Source organism: Rhinoraja longicauda, unplaced genomic scaffold (assembly GCF_053455715.1).
Source record: "Rhinoraja longicauda isolate Sanriku21f unplaced genomic scaffold, sRhiLon1.1 Scf001868, whole genome shotgun sequence".
NCBI lineage: Eukaryota > Metazoa > Chordata > Chondrichthyes > Rajiformes > Arhynchobatidae > Rhinoraja > Rhinoraja longicauda.
In genome coordinates this window covers 904-15,030 of record NW_027603083.1, presented here as the reverse complement: position 1 = coordinate 15,030, position 14,127 = coordinate 904, and the positions used below count along the sequence as shown (strand labels likewise).

The following is a 14,127-nucleotide window of genomic DNA, read 5'->3' as shown; positions in this document are numbered from 1 at the left end:
CCATAGACATTTTGCGAGGGTTGTTTGTGTTCTATGGATTTCCAGAGGAAATTGTGTCTGATAACGGACCACAATTCTGTTCACAAGAGTTTGCATAATTCATGAAAGGGAGTGCTGTAAAACACACTAGAGTAGCTCCATACCATCCCGTGTCCAATGGAGCAGCAGAATGCACAGTGCAAATTGTGAAGCGAACATTAGTCAAACATCAATCAAATAAAGATGGGTGTTGTAGCTGTGACCTGCTGTCTCCCAGGGCCGTGGTGGAAGCAGTTCATCGATTAGACGCAATTGTCAGCAACAAGATGGCGTATTCAAGCCCGAAAACATCAGCCTTCGCAACAGGTGAGTGTGGGAGAGGGTCGGGGTGGTCACGGGCTGGGTCGGTCAGGGTAGGGGAGGTCACGGGCTGGGTCGGTCAGGGTAGGGGAGGTCACGGGCTGGGTCGGTCAGGGTAGGGGTGGTCACGGGCTGGGTCGGTCAGGGTAGGGGTGGTCACAGGCTGGGTCGGTCAGGGTAGGGGTGGTCACGGGCTGGGTCGGTCAGGGTAGGGGTGGTCGGGTCGTGGGGAGTGCGTCTGGGTGGGGGCGGTGTAGGTGGGGCCGGTCCACTGCTGAGCAGCCTGTGCTTGGTCCCCAGGCTGAAAGAGCTGTGTGTGGGGGTGGGTCAGGGTGTGGGTCTGGGTGGGGGTGGGTCAGGGTTTAGGGTGTGTCAGTGTGGGGGTGGGTCAGGGTGTGGGTCTGGGTGGGGGTGGGTCAGGGTGTGGGTGTGTCAGTGTGGGGGTGGGTCTGGGTGGGGGTGGGTCTGGGTGGGTGTGGGGGTGGGTCAGGGTGTGGGTCTGGGTGGGTGTGTGTGGGGGTGGGTCAGGGTGTGGGTCTGGGTGGGGGTGGGTCAGGGTGTGGGTGTGTCAGTGTGGGGGTGGGTCAGGGTGTGGGTCTGGGTGGGGGTGGGTCTGGGTGGGTGTGGGGGTGGGTCAGGGGGTGGGTCTGGGTGGGTGTGGGGGTGGGTCAGGGGGTGGGTCTGGGTGGGTGTGGGGGTGGGTCAGGGTGTGGGTCTGGGTGGGTGTGGGTGGGTCTGGGTGTGGGTGTGTCAGGGTGTGGGTGGGTCAGGGTGTGGGTGGGTCAGGGTGTGTCAGTGTGGGGGTGGGGGTGGTCTGGGTGGAGCCCTGTGTTGCTGACCGGCCTGTGCTGGGACCCCAGGCTGAAGGAGCTGTGTGTGAAGCTGATGTTCCTGCACCCCGTGGACTATGGCCGCAAGGCTGAGGAGCTGCTGTGGAGGAAGGTTTACTACGAGGTCATCCAGCTGGTCAAAACCAACAAGAAGGTAGCGCCCGCATCACCGGGGGAAGGGGGGGGGGGAGGATGAGGTTATGGGAGAGGGTTGGAAAGAGGAGCAGCGTGTGGCAAATGATTGAATCCTTGCACTTTGGATGGAGTGGGGGGGAGGAGTAGGAGGGAGGGGGGCAGAGGGGGAGGGGGGAGTGGGGAATTGAGGCAGATGGGGGAGTGTGGGAGGGAGGGGGGCAGGGGGCAGAGTGGGAGTGGGGTGGGGAGTTGGCTGCAGCTAATGATTGATTCCTTGCCCTCTGGGGTAAGTTAGCCCCGTTAGTTGGAGCGTGGTGCTGATAACGCCAAGGTCATGGGTTCGGTTCCCGTACGGGTCACTGCTTTACTCTTGATTACTCAGGACATGAAAGGTGACGTGGCGAAGGCAGGAGAATGGGGTCAAGAGGGAAAGGTAGACCGGCGTCTGTTTGTCCCGAGCCTGTGCTGCTGATCCCAGGCCAATGCCCTCCCTACCCCATCCCTCCCTCCCTTCCCCCTACCCCCTCCCTCCCTCCCTCCCCCCTACCCCCTCCCCCCTACCTCCCTCCCTCCCTCCCTCCCCCTTACCCCCTCCCTCCCTCCCTCCCTCCCTCCCCCCTACCCCCTCCCTCCCTCCCTCCCTCCCACCTTCTCTCCACAGATGCTGCCTGACCCGCTGAGTTACTCCAGCTCTTTGTGTCTATCTTCGGTATAAGGCAGCATCTGCAGTTCCCCCTTGCACACCTCTACCTCCCTGGTGTGCACTGGCACTGAGACTGGGAATGCCAGGTGGACCATTGCATGACATGCTCTGCCTTCCACCTGTGAATCTGAAGGGGTTCTCTTTCTCTTGCTTGTGTAGGTCGGAGGAAACTGGCAAGGAAATGGAATGGGCTCAGATGGCTTGTCACAGGAGCCTGATGTACCTGGGAGACCTGGGTAAGTATCGGCACGGGGGGAACGAACGGGACCACAGGCTTGCTGACGGATTCCTCCTCCCTCCCTGGCATTGGGATCAGGTCCAGAGAAGGTTCACCAGAACCATCTCCGCCCTTGTGCTCTATCTGATTTGAGGAAGGACATCCTTGTAATTGAGGCAGTGCAGCGTAGGTTCACGAGATTGATCCTTGGAATGGTGGAACTGTCATATGAGGAAAGATTGAAAAGACTAGGCTTGTATTCACTGGAGTTTAGAAGGATGAGAGGGGATCTTATAGAGACGTATAAAATTATAAAAGGACTGGACAAGCTAGATGCAGGAAAAATGTTCCCAATGTTGGGCGAGTCCAGAACCAGGGGCCACAGTCTTAGAATAAAGGGGAGGCCATTTAAAACTGAGGTGAGAAGGAATTTTGTCACCCAGAGAGTTGTGAATGTGCGGACAGAGGGGAACGGAGGCCAAATCACTGGATGGATTTAAGAGAGCGTTAGATAGAGCTCTCGGGGCTAGCGGAATCAAGGGATATGGGGAGAAGGCAGGCACGGGTTACTGATTGTGGATGATCAGCCGCATCTCCAGGGGCCCCCGTCTCCAGGGTGCCCCGTGTCCAGGGTCCCCCGTCTCCAGGGTGCCCCATGTCCAGGGTTCCCCGTCTCCAGGGTGCCCCATGTCCAGGGTCCCCCGTCTCCAGGGTGCCCCATGTCCAGGGTTCCCCGTCTCCAGGGTGCCCCGTCTCCAGGGTGCCCCGTGTCCAGGGTGCCCCGTCTCCAGGGTGCCCCATGTCCAGGGTGCCCCATGTCCAGGGGCCGCATCTCCAGGGTCCCCCGTGTCCAGGGGCCCAATCTCCAGAGGACGCATCTCCAGGGGCCCTGAGAGTGAGGGAGATGGGTGCTATCGGGGTGGGGAGAGGGAGCGTCACTGTTGTCCGTTGCCAGCATCCACTCTGAAATGCCTTTTGAAGGGGCTTACGGCAACCTGACGCGACTGTTTGACAAGGCGGCCAAGGCCTACCACCAGATCCGCAGAACAGACACCAAGAAACTCTCAGTGAGCAGGCAAAGGTGAGCACAGCAGCGGCAGAGTTGCTGCCTCCAACATTGTCCGCACTAGATGGCACAGTAGCTCAGCGGTAAAGTTGCTGCTGCCAACATTGTCCGCACTGCAGCAGTAAAGTTGCCACATGTCCGCACGGGGTGGCACAGCGGTAAAGTTGTTGCTGCCAACAGCCGCACGGTGGCACAGCGGTAAAGTTGCTGCTGCCAACATTGTCCTCACTGGGTGGCACAGCGGTAAAGTTGCTGCTGCCAACATGTCCGCACTGGGTGGCACGGTGGCACAGCGGTAAAGTTGCTGCTGCCAACATTGTCCTCACTGGGTGGCACAGCGGTAAAGTTGCTGCTGCCAACATGTCCGCACTGGGTGGCACAGCGGTAAAGTTGCTGCTGCCAACATTATCCGCACTGGGTGGCACAGCGGTAAAGTTGCTGCTGCCTCCAACATTGTCCTCAATGCGACCGCACACAGGTAGAGTTGCCTCATAACGCCACAGACCCGGGTTCCATGACGACCGGTGCCATCTGTATGACGTTTGTACGTTCTCCCTCCTTCCCTCCCTCCCTCTCTCCCTCCCTCCCTGTGCGGTCGTGTTCTGTTGCTGTAACCTTCACCTGTGCTTTTATTTGTCAGGTCGAGAGACATCAAGCGTTTGTTGGTGAGTTTCATGTACCTGCAGAGCCTCCTGCAACCCAAGAACAGGTGAGCATCCCGTGCCAGGGTTCAATCTTTACCGATCGGTTGGTGTGTGTGTCACCTTGTCTGGGGTTCCTGCAGCCCATGCCAGGGTTCGATCCTTACTCAGTGTGTGTCAGGCAGCCGGGGGTTGCTGCTTTGTGTGAGGGTTCGATCCTTACCCGGTCTGGGGCTGATCTTTACCCAGTCTGGGGCTGATCTTTACCCAGTCTGGGGTTGATCTTTACCCAGTCTGGGGCTGATCTTTACCCAGTCTGGGGCTGATCTTTACCCAGTCTGGGGCTGATCTTTACCCAGTCTGGGGTTGATCTTTACCCGGTCTGGGGCTGATCTTTACCCAGTCTGGGGCTGATCTTTACCCAGTCTGGGGTTGATCTTTACCCGGTCTGGGGCTGATCTTTACCCAGTCTGGGGCTGATCTTTACCCAGTCTGGGGTTGATCTTCACCCAGTGTGTATCAGGCAGCTTGGCCTTGCTGCTTTGTGTGAGGGTGGGGTGGTGCTGCCAGGCACCTGGTGGGAGATCGCAGACCGGTTTTGTGCTGTCTCTCCACCCACAAAGGAGAGTAACGTGAGCCGGTGCTGTCTGCAGTTTCTGCCACAACAGGGAGTGTCCCAGGCCGCATTGTTGCAGGTTTACAGGGGAGGATCACGGCATCTTGGTCCACAACACAGACAGTGCACATTCCATCCAGCAAACTGCAGGAAGGATACAACTGTCTTGCCCAGAGTAGGGGAATCGAGGAGCAGAGGGCATACATTCAAGGTGAAGGGGAAAGATTTAATAGGAATCTGAGGGGTAACTTTCCCACACAGAGGGTGGTGGGTGTATGGAACAAGCTGCTGGAGGAGGTAGTTGATGCTGGGACTATCCCAACGTTCAAGAAACAGTTAGACGGGTACATGGATAGGACAGGTTTGGAGGGATATGGACCAAACGTGAGGCAGGTGTGACTAGTGTTGATGGGGCATGTTGGCTGGTGTGGGCAAGTTGGGCCGAAGGGCCTGTTTCCACACTGTATCACTCTCTGACTAAGACTCTAACTGCTGGTGAATTACGATAGGATACGATACAGTCTCAGTCTCAGCCACGACAGAAGGGGGAGGAGTTGTGCGGTTCGATAGCCACAGGGAACAAGGATCTCCTGTGGCGTTCTGTGCTGCATCTTGGTGGGAACCAGCGCTGCCGTCGCAGCTGCGGCTTGCCTGCAGTCCGTCTGTCTTTTGTGTTTTTTGTTGTTTTTGTATGAATTTGTATGAATTGTGGGGGGGGAGGGGGTGGGAGGGAACGGGAACTATAAAAAATTCTCTCTCCCGAACGGAGACACGAACTTTGTTTCTGTGTCGTGTCTCCGTTCCCAATGCGGCCTACCACCGGCCATGCACCTGGGACCACCTGGGGCCCACCTACCACCGGCCATGCACCTGGGACCGGCGGGCTCCACCTACCACCGGCCATGCACCTGGGACCAGCGGGCTCCACCTACCACCGGCCATGCACCTGGGACCACCTGGGGCCCACCTACCACCGGCCATGCACCTGGGACCGGCGGGCTCCACCTACCACCGGCCATGCACCTGGGACCAGCGGGCTCCACCTACCACCGGCCATGCACCTGGGACCACCTGGGGCCCACCTACCACCGGCCATGCACCTGGGACCGGCGGGCTCCACCTACCACCGGCCATGCACCTGGGACCGGCGGGCTCCACCTACCAGCGGCCATGCACCTGGGACCGGCGGGCTCCACCTACCACCGGCCATGCACCTGGGACCGGCGGGCTCCACCTACCACCGGCCATGCACCTGGGACCGGCGGGCTCCACCTACCACCGGCCATGCACCTGGGATCGGCGGGCTCCACCTACCACCGGCCATGCACCTGGGACCGGCGGGCTCCACCTACCACCGGCCATGCACCTGGGACCGGCGGGCTCCAGCAACCACCGGCCATGCACCTGGGACCAGCGGGCTCCACCTACCACCCGCCATGCACCTGGGACCGGCGGGCTCCACCTACCACCGGCCATGCACCTGGGACCGGCGGGCTCCACCTACCACCGGCCATGCACCTGGGACCGGCGGGCTCCACCTACCACCGGCCATGCACCTGGGACCGGCGGGCTCCACCTACCACCGGCCATGCACCTGGGACCGGCGGGCTCCACCTACCACCGGCCATGCACCTGGGACCGGCGGGCTCCACCTACCACCGGCCATGCACCTGGGACCGGCGGGCTCCACCTACCACCGGCCATGCACCTGGGACCGGCGGGCTCCACCTACCACCGGCCATGCACCTGGGACCGGCGGGCTCCACCTACCACCGGCCATGCACCTGGGACCGGCGGGCTCCACCTACCACCGGCCATGCACCTGGGACCGGCGGGCTCCACCTACCACCGGCCATGCACCTGGGACCGGCGGGCTCCACCTACCACCGGCCATGCACCTGGGACCGGCGGGCTCCACCTACCACCGGCCATGCACCTGGGACCGGCGGGCTCCACCTACCACCGGCCATGCACCTGGGACCGGCGGGCTCCACCTACAACCGGCCATGCACCTGGGACCGGCGGGCTCCACCTACCACCGGCCATGCACCTGGGACCGGCGGGCTCCACCTACCACCGGCCATGCACCTGGGACCGGCGGGCTCCACCTACCACCGGCCATGCACCTGGGACCGGCGGGCTCCACCTGCCACCGGCCATGCACCTGGGACCGGCGGGCTCCACCTACCACCGGCCATGCACCTGGGACCGGCGGGCTCCACCTACCACCGGCCATGCACCTGGGACCGGCGGGCTCCACCTACCACCGGCCATGCACCTGGGACCGGCGGGCTCCACCTACCACCGGCCATGCACCTGGGACCGGCGGGCTCCACCTACCACCGGCCATGCACCTGGGACCGGCGGGCTCCACCTACCACCGGCCATGCACCTGGGACCACCTGGGGCTCCACCTACCACCGGCCATGCACCTGGGACCGGCGGGCTCCACCTACCACCGGCCATGCACCTGGGACCGGCGGGCTCCACCTACCACCGGCCATGCACCTGGGACCGGCGGGCTCCACCTACCACCGGCCATGCACCTGGGACCGGCGGGCTCCACCTACCACCGGCCATGCACCTGGGACCGGCGGGCTCCACCTACCACCGGCCATGCACCTGGGACCGGCGGGCTCCACCTACCACCGGCCATGCACCTGGGACCGGCGGGCTCCACCTACCACCGGCCATGCACCTGGGACCGGCGGGCTCCACCTACCACCGGCCATGCACCTGGGACCGGCGGGCTCCACCTACCACCGGCCATGCACCTGGGACCGGCGGGCTCCACCTACCACCGGCCATGCACCTGGGACCGGCGGGCTCCACCTACCACCGGCCATGCACCTGGGACCGGCGGGCTCCACCTACCACCGGCCATGCACCTGGGACCGGCGGGCTCCACCTACCACCGGCCATGCACCTGGGACCGGCGGGCTCCACCTACCACCGGCCATGCACCTGGGACCGGCGGGCTCCACCTACCACCGGCCATGCACCTGGGACCGGCGGGCTCCACCTACCACCGGCCATGCACCTGGGACCGGCGGGCTCCACCTACCACCGGCCATGCACCTGGGACCGGCTGGCTCCACCTACCACCGGCCATGCACCTGGGACCGGCGGGCTCCACCTACCACCGGCCATGCACCTGGGACCGGCGGGCTCCACCTACCACCGGCCATGCACCTGGGACCGGCGGGCTCCACCTACCACCGGCCATGCACCTGGGACCGGCGGGCTCCACCTACCACCGGCCATGCACCTGGGACCGGCGGGCTCCACCTACCACCGGCCATGCACCTGGGACCGGCGGGCTCCACCTACCACCGGCCATGCACCTGGGACCGGCGGGCTCCACCTACCACCGGCCATGCACCTGGGACCGGCGGGCTCCACCTACCACCGGCCATGCACCTGGGACCGGCGGGCTCCTACCACCCGGCCATGCACCTGGGACCGGCGGGCTCCACCTACCACCGGCCATGCACCTGGGACCGGCGGGCTCCACCTACCACCGGCCATGCACCTGGGACCGGCGGGCTCCACCTACCACCGGCCATGCACCTGGGACCGGCGGGCTCCACCTACCACCGGCCATGCACCTGGGACCGGCGGGCTCCACCTACCACGCACCTGGGACAGGCGGGCTCCACCTACCACCGGCCATGCACCTGGGACCGGCGGGCTCCACCTACCACCGGCCATGCACCTGGGACCGGCGGGCTCCACCTACCACCGGCCATGCACCTGGGACCGGCGGGCTCCACCTACCACCGGCCATGCACCTGGGACCGGCGGGCTCCACCTACCACCGGCCATGCACCTGGACCGGCGGGCTCCACCTACCACCGGCCATGCACCTGGGACCGGCGGGCTCCACCTACCACCGGCCATGCACCTGGGACCGGCGGGCTCCACCTACCACCGGCCATGCACCTGGGACCACCTGGGGCTCCACCTACCACCGGCCATGAACCTGGGACCCGGCGGGCTCCACCTACCACCGGCCATGCACCTGGGACCGGCGGGCTCCACCTACCACCGGCCATGCACCTGGGACCGGCGGGCTCCACCTACCACCGGCCATGCACCTGGGACCGGCGGGCTCCACCTACCACCGGCCATGCACCTGGGACCGGCTGGCTCCACCTACCACCGGCCATGCACCTGGGACCGGCGGGCTCCACCTACCACCGGCCATGCACCTGGGACCGGCGGGCTCCACCTACCACCGGCCATGCACCTGGGACCGGCGGGCTCCACCTACCACCGGCCATGCACCTGGGACCGGCGGGCTCCACCTACCACCGGCCATGCACCTGGGACCGGCGGGCTCCACCTACCACCGGCCATGCACCTGGGACCGGCGGGCTCCACCTACCACCGGCCATGCACCTGGGACCGGCGGGCTCCACCTACCACCGGCCATGCACCTGGGACCGGCGGGCTCCACCTACCACCGGCCATGCACCTGGGACCGGCGGGCTCCACCTACCACCGGCCATGCACCTGGGACCGGCGGGCTCCACCTACCACCGGCCATGCACCTGGGACCGGCGGGCTCCACCTACCACCGGCCATGCACCTGGGACCGGCGGGCTCCACCTACCACCGGCCATGCACCTGGGACCGGCGGGCTCCACCTACCACCGGCCATGCACCTGGGACCGGCGGGCTCCACCTACCACCGGCCATGCACCTGGGACCGGCGGGCTCCACCTACCACCGGCCATGCACCTGGGACCGGCGGGCTCCACCTACCACCGGCCATGCACCTGGGACCGGCGGGCTCCACCTACCACCGGCCATGCACCTGGACCGGCGGGCTCCACCTACCACCGGCCATGCACCTGGGACCGGCGGGCTCCACCTACCACCGGCCATGCACCTGGGACCGGCGGGCTCCACCTACCACCGGCCATGCACCTGGGACCGGCGGGCTCCACCTACCACCGGCCATGCACCTGGGACCGGCGGGCTCCACCTACCACCGGCCATGCACCTGGGACCACCTGGGGCTCCACCTACCACCGGCCATGAACCTGGGACCGGCGGGCTCCACCTACCACCGGCCATGCACCTGGGACCGGCGGGCTCCACCTACCACCGGCCATGCACCTGGGACCGGCGGGCTCCACCTACCACCGGCCATGCACCTGGGGACCGGCGGGCTCCACCTACCACCGGCCATGCACCTGGGACCGGCGGGCTCCACCTACCACCGGCCATGCACCTGGGACCGGCGGGCTCCACCTACCACCGGCCATGCACCTGGGACCGGCGGGCTCCACCTACCACCGGCCATGCACCTGGGACCGGCGGGCTCCACCTACCACCGGCCATGCACCTGGGACCGGCGGGCTCCACCTACCACCGGCCATGCACCTGGGACCGGCGGGCTCCACCTACCACCGGCCATGCACCTGGGACCGGCGGGCTCCACCTACCACCGGCCATGCACCTGGGACCGGCGGGCTCCACCTACCACCGGCCATGCACCTGGGACCGGCGGGCTCCACCTACCACCGGCCATGCACCTGGGACCGGCGGGCTCCACCTACCACCGGCCATGCACCTGGGACCGGCGGGCTCCACCTACCACCGGCCATGCACCTGGGACCGGCGGGCTCCACCTACCACCGGCCATGCACCTGGGACCACCTGGGGCTCCACCTACCACCGGCCATGAACCTGGGACCGGCGGGCTCCACCTACCACCGGCCATGCACCTGGGACCGGCGGGCTCCACCTACCACCGGCCATGCACCTGGGACCGGCGGGCTCCACCCTACCACCGGCCATGCACCTGGGACCGGCGGGCTCCACCTACCACCGGCCATGCACCTGGGACCGGCGGGCTCCACCTACCACCGGCCATGCACCTGGGACCGGCGGGCTCCACCTACCACCGCCATGCACCTGGGACCGGCGGGCTCACCTACCACCGGCCACTGCACCTGGGACCGCGCGGCTCCACCTACCACCGGCATGCACCTGGACCCGGCGGGCTCCACCTACCACCTGCCATCACCTGGACCTCGTGCTCCCACCTACCAGCCATGCACCTGACCGCGCTCCACCTACCACCGCCATGCACCTGGGACCACCTGGGGCCCACAGCCCGGACTCACCACCTGCGGCGCTGGCTGATGCTGCGGGAGCGGCTGCGACAAGTCTCCGGAGGCTCCGGCGCGGGCTGCGTGGATGTCGGAAGCCTGCAGGCCCCTGGGTGGGGGCCTCGGGAGCACCGGCAGTGGCAGAGGCAGCGTGTTCGCCCGCCCCGAATCGCGGGGCTTGGGTCGGCCCGCCGTAGACCTTTCACCGTCTGGCGTGGCCTGGAGTAGGCCGTGGACCTTTCACCGCCCAGCGGCGCTTCAATGTCGGGAGCCCCGACGTGGCAAGTTCAACAGCCTAACCGCGGGAGAAGACGCAGGGGAAGAGAAAAGACATTGTGGCCTTCCATCACAGTGAGGAGGGACTGGAGGAGACTCACTGTGATGGATGTTTCTTTTGTTTGGTGTTGTGTAGTGTATTGATTGTATTATTGATTATTCTATTGTTCTATTGATTATTGCGGGTAATGTTTCATTTCACTACACGATTTCTGTCACTCTGTCTGATGACTAATAAACCACTATTGACTATTGACCAGTCTGTTGCTGAAGGTGACCTGGAGCTCACAGACTGCAGGGAATTTAAAAGGGTAGAGCTGCTGCCTCACACCACCAGAGACCCGGCATCCATCCTGACCACGCGTCCATACAGAGTTTGTACCTTCTCCCTGTGACCTGCGTGGGTTTTCTCCAAGATCTTCAGTTTCCTCCCACACTCCAAAGACGTGCAATTTTGGAAGTTAATTGTCTTGTACAAATGTAAAACTGTCCCTAGTGTGTGTGGGGGTAATGTCTCTGGCCGTTGTGGACTCGGTGGGCCGAAGGGTGTGTTTCCACGCTGTATCTCTAAACTAACGTGAACTAAAAATAAATGTTTAGAGTCACAGACATCCAACAGGGAAACACGCCCTTTGTCCTACATCCCTCCAAACCTTTTCCATCCATGTGTCTGTCCAAGAGTATTTTAAATGTGGTAATTATACCTGTCTCAACGGCACGGTGGCGCAGCGGTAGAATTGCTGCCTCACAGCACCAGAGACCACGGGTGCTGTCTGTACGGAGTTTGAACGTTCTCCCCGTGACCTCTTGGGATTTCTCTGGGAGCACCAGCTTCCCCCCACACTCCATAGACGTACAGGCGTGCCATAGACGTACAGGCGTGTAATTTGCTTTGGTAAAAAGATTGTAAATTGTCCCTGGTGTGTAGGGTAGTGCTAGTGCACAGGGATCGCTGGTCGGTGCGGACACGGTGGGCCGAAAGGCCTCTTTTCGTGCTGTATCTCTAAACGAAACCTCTGTCAGGTCATTCTGTGTAGGTACTACCCAGGCAGAGGAGGGCCCACTGCCTGCCCCTTTTCCGGGGTTACATCCGTGCCCGACTGTCCCTTGAGATGGAGCAGGCGCTGTGCACAGTGCCCTGGAGGGTTCTGGGACCGATCACTGTGGACTGTATCCTGGGTCAGGATTGTAATATCGTAGATAGACACGCAATGCCGGCGCAACTCAGCGGGACTGGAGAGACGGTATGGTTGACGTTTCGGGTCGAAACCCTCCTTCAGACCTGAAACGTCACCCATTCCTTCTCTCCAGAGATGCTGCCTGTCCCCACTGAGTTACTCCAGCACTCTGTGTCAATCTTTGGTGTAAACCAGCATCTACAGTTCCTTCCAGCACATTCTAACATGGTGGTGTGATGTTTAGTTGCAGGAATACTTGGCATTCTTTGTGTTGTGGTGAGGGGAGTTATTTTACTTGTGGTGTAAGTAATTGAACAAATGTAATTGTATAATAAAGGGAGATGTTTCGCCACCTGTTGTGATTTGCTGATCTGGTGGGTCTGAATCTTCCCGCTGCTTCTCTCTCTCTCCAGCACGTCGGAGGTGGAGGTGACATCCATCTGCCAGTCTGTGCTGGAGGATTTCAACCTGTGCCTCTTCTACCTGCTGTCACCGGCCAGCCCGAGCGGCTGCAGTGAGGAGGAGGAGGAGGAGGAGGACGAGCGAGGACACGGCTTCCTGCCCGACCTGCTGGTCTTCCACATGCTCCTCATCTGCCTCATGTGGGGTGGGTTGGGGTGAGCGAATGTGGGGGTGGGGGGGAGAGGGGGGTTGGGGTGAGTGAGTTTACCCGTTGTCGGGGGGGTTGTGGGATGGGGGTGGGGTGGGGTAGTGGGAGAGGGGGGTGTGGGGTGAGGTAGTTTTCCCCGTTGTCGGTGGGGGGGGGGGGTTGTTACCCGGGGCGGGTCCCCACTGACCTCTCTACGCTGCAGGTATGAAGCAGTACAGCGCGGCCATCGCCTTCACACTGGCCTTCTTCTCCCACTTGGTCAATCACGTCAACATCCGCCTGCAGGCCGAGCTGGAGGAGGGAGAGAACAGCATGCCCACCCTGCACCCCAAACCCCCAGGTACGAGCCCCCACCCTGACACCCTCCCCTCACCCCCACTCTGACCCCTTCACCCCCACCCTGCACCCCGAACCCCCAGGTACGAGCCCTCCACCCAGCCCCCCCTCACATCCCCCCGCACCCCCCAAACCCCCCCCCTATCACATCCCTCCTGACCCCCACTCCCACGCCTCCTCACACACCCCGAAACCCCCCTCTCCTCCAATCCCACCATCCTCCCACCCTTCTGCTGCCGATAAGCGCCCCCGCCCCCCCAACCCCCACCCCACCCCCCCCAACCCCCACACCCAGGCCCTGCTCCGCATGGTGAGACCCCTCCCCACACATCCCCCCTCCCCACACATCCCCCCTCCCCACACACCCCACTACCCGGACCCCCTCCCCCGACCAACACCCCCCCCCCCGACCCACACTCACCAGCGTCACTGCCCCTGCGTCATTGCTGCCCCTGTGCTTTGCCCTAGGCTGAGGAAGAGGCTCGCAGGAACCGGCTGATGCGGGACATGGTGCCAGCTTTGGCTGCAGGAGGGTGGGGGTGGTCACAGGGAGGGTGGGGGGTCACAGGGAGGGTGGGTGGGGGTCACAGGGAGGGTGGGTGGGGGTCACAGGGAGGGTGGGGGTCACAGGGAGGGTGGGGGGGTCACAGGGAGGGTGGGGGGGTCACAGGGAGGGTGGGGGGTCACAGGGAGGGTGGGGGTCACAGGGAGGGTGGGTGGGGGTCACAGGGAGGGTGGGGGGGACACAGGGAGGGTGGGGGGGTCACAGGAGGGTGGGGGGTCACAGGGAGGGTGGGGGGTCACAGGGAGGGTGGGGGGGGTCACAGGGAGGGTGGGGGGGGGTCACAGGGAGGGTGGGGGGGGTCACAGGGAGGGTGGGGGGGTCACAGGGAGGGTGGGGGGTCACAGGGAGGGTGGGGGGGTCACAGGGAGGGTGGGGGGTGTCACAGGGATGGTGGGGAGGGCCGTGTGGGTCGGGCCACTGGGGTGGGCACCCTGCGGGGGGGGGGTGAACATACCCGGTGGCGGGGGCCCTGTGGACAGACCATGCTCTGGGT

General features: G+C 64.2%; 1 pseudogene; it reads left to right on the top strand.

The window, feature by feature from the left end:
* Positions 1–256: 256 nt before the first annotated feature.
* LOC144591786 (nonsense-mediated mRNA decay factor SMG5-like) lies at positions 257–13,073 on the top strand (annotated as a pseudogene).
* The last annotated feature ends 1,054 nt before the right edge of the window (positions 13,074–14,127 follow it).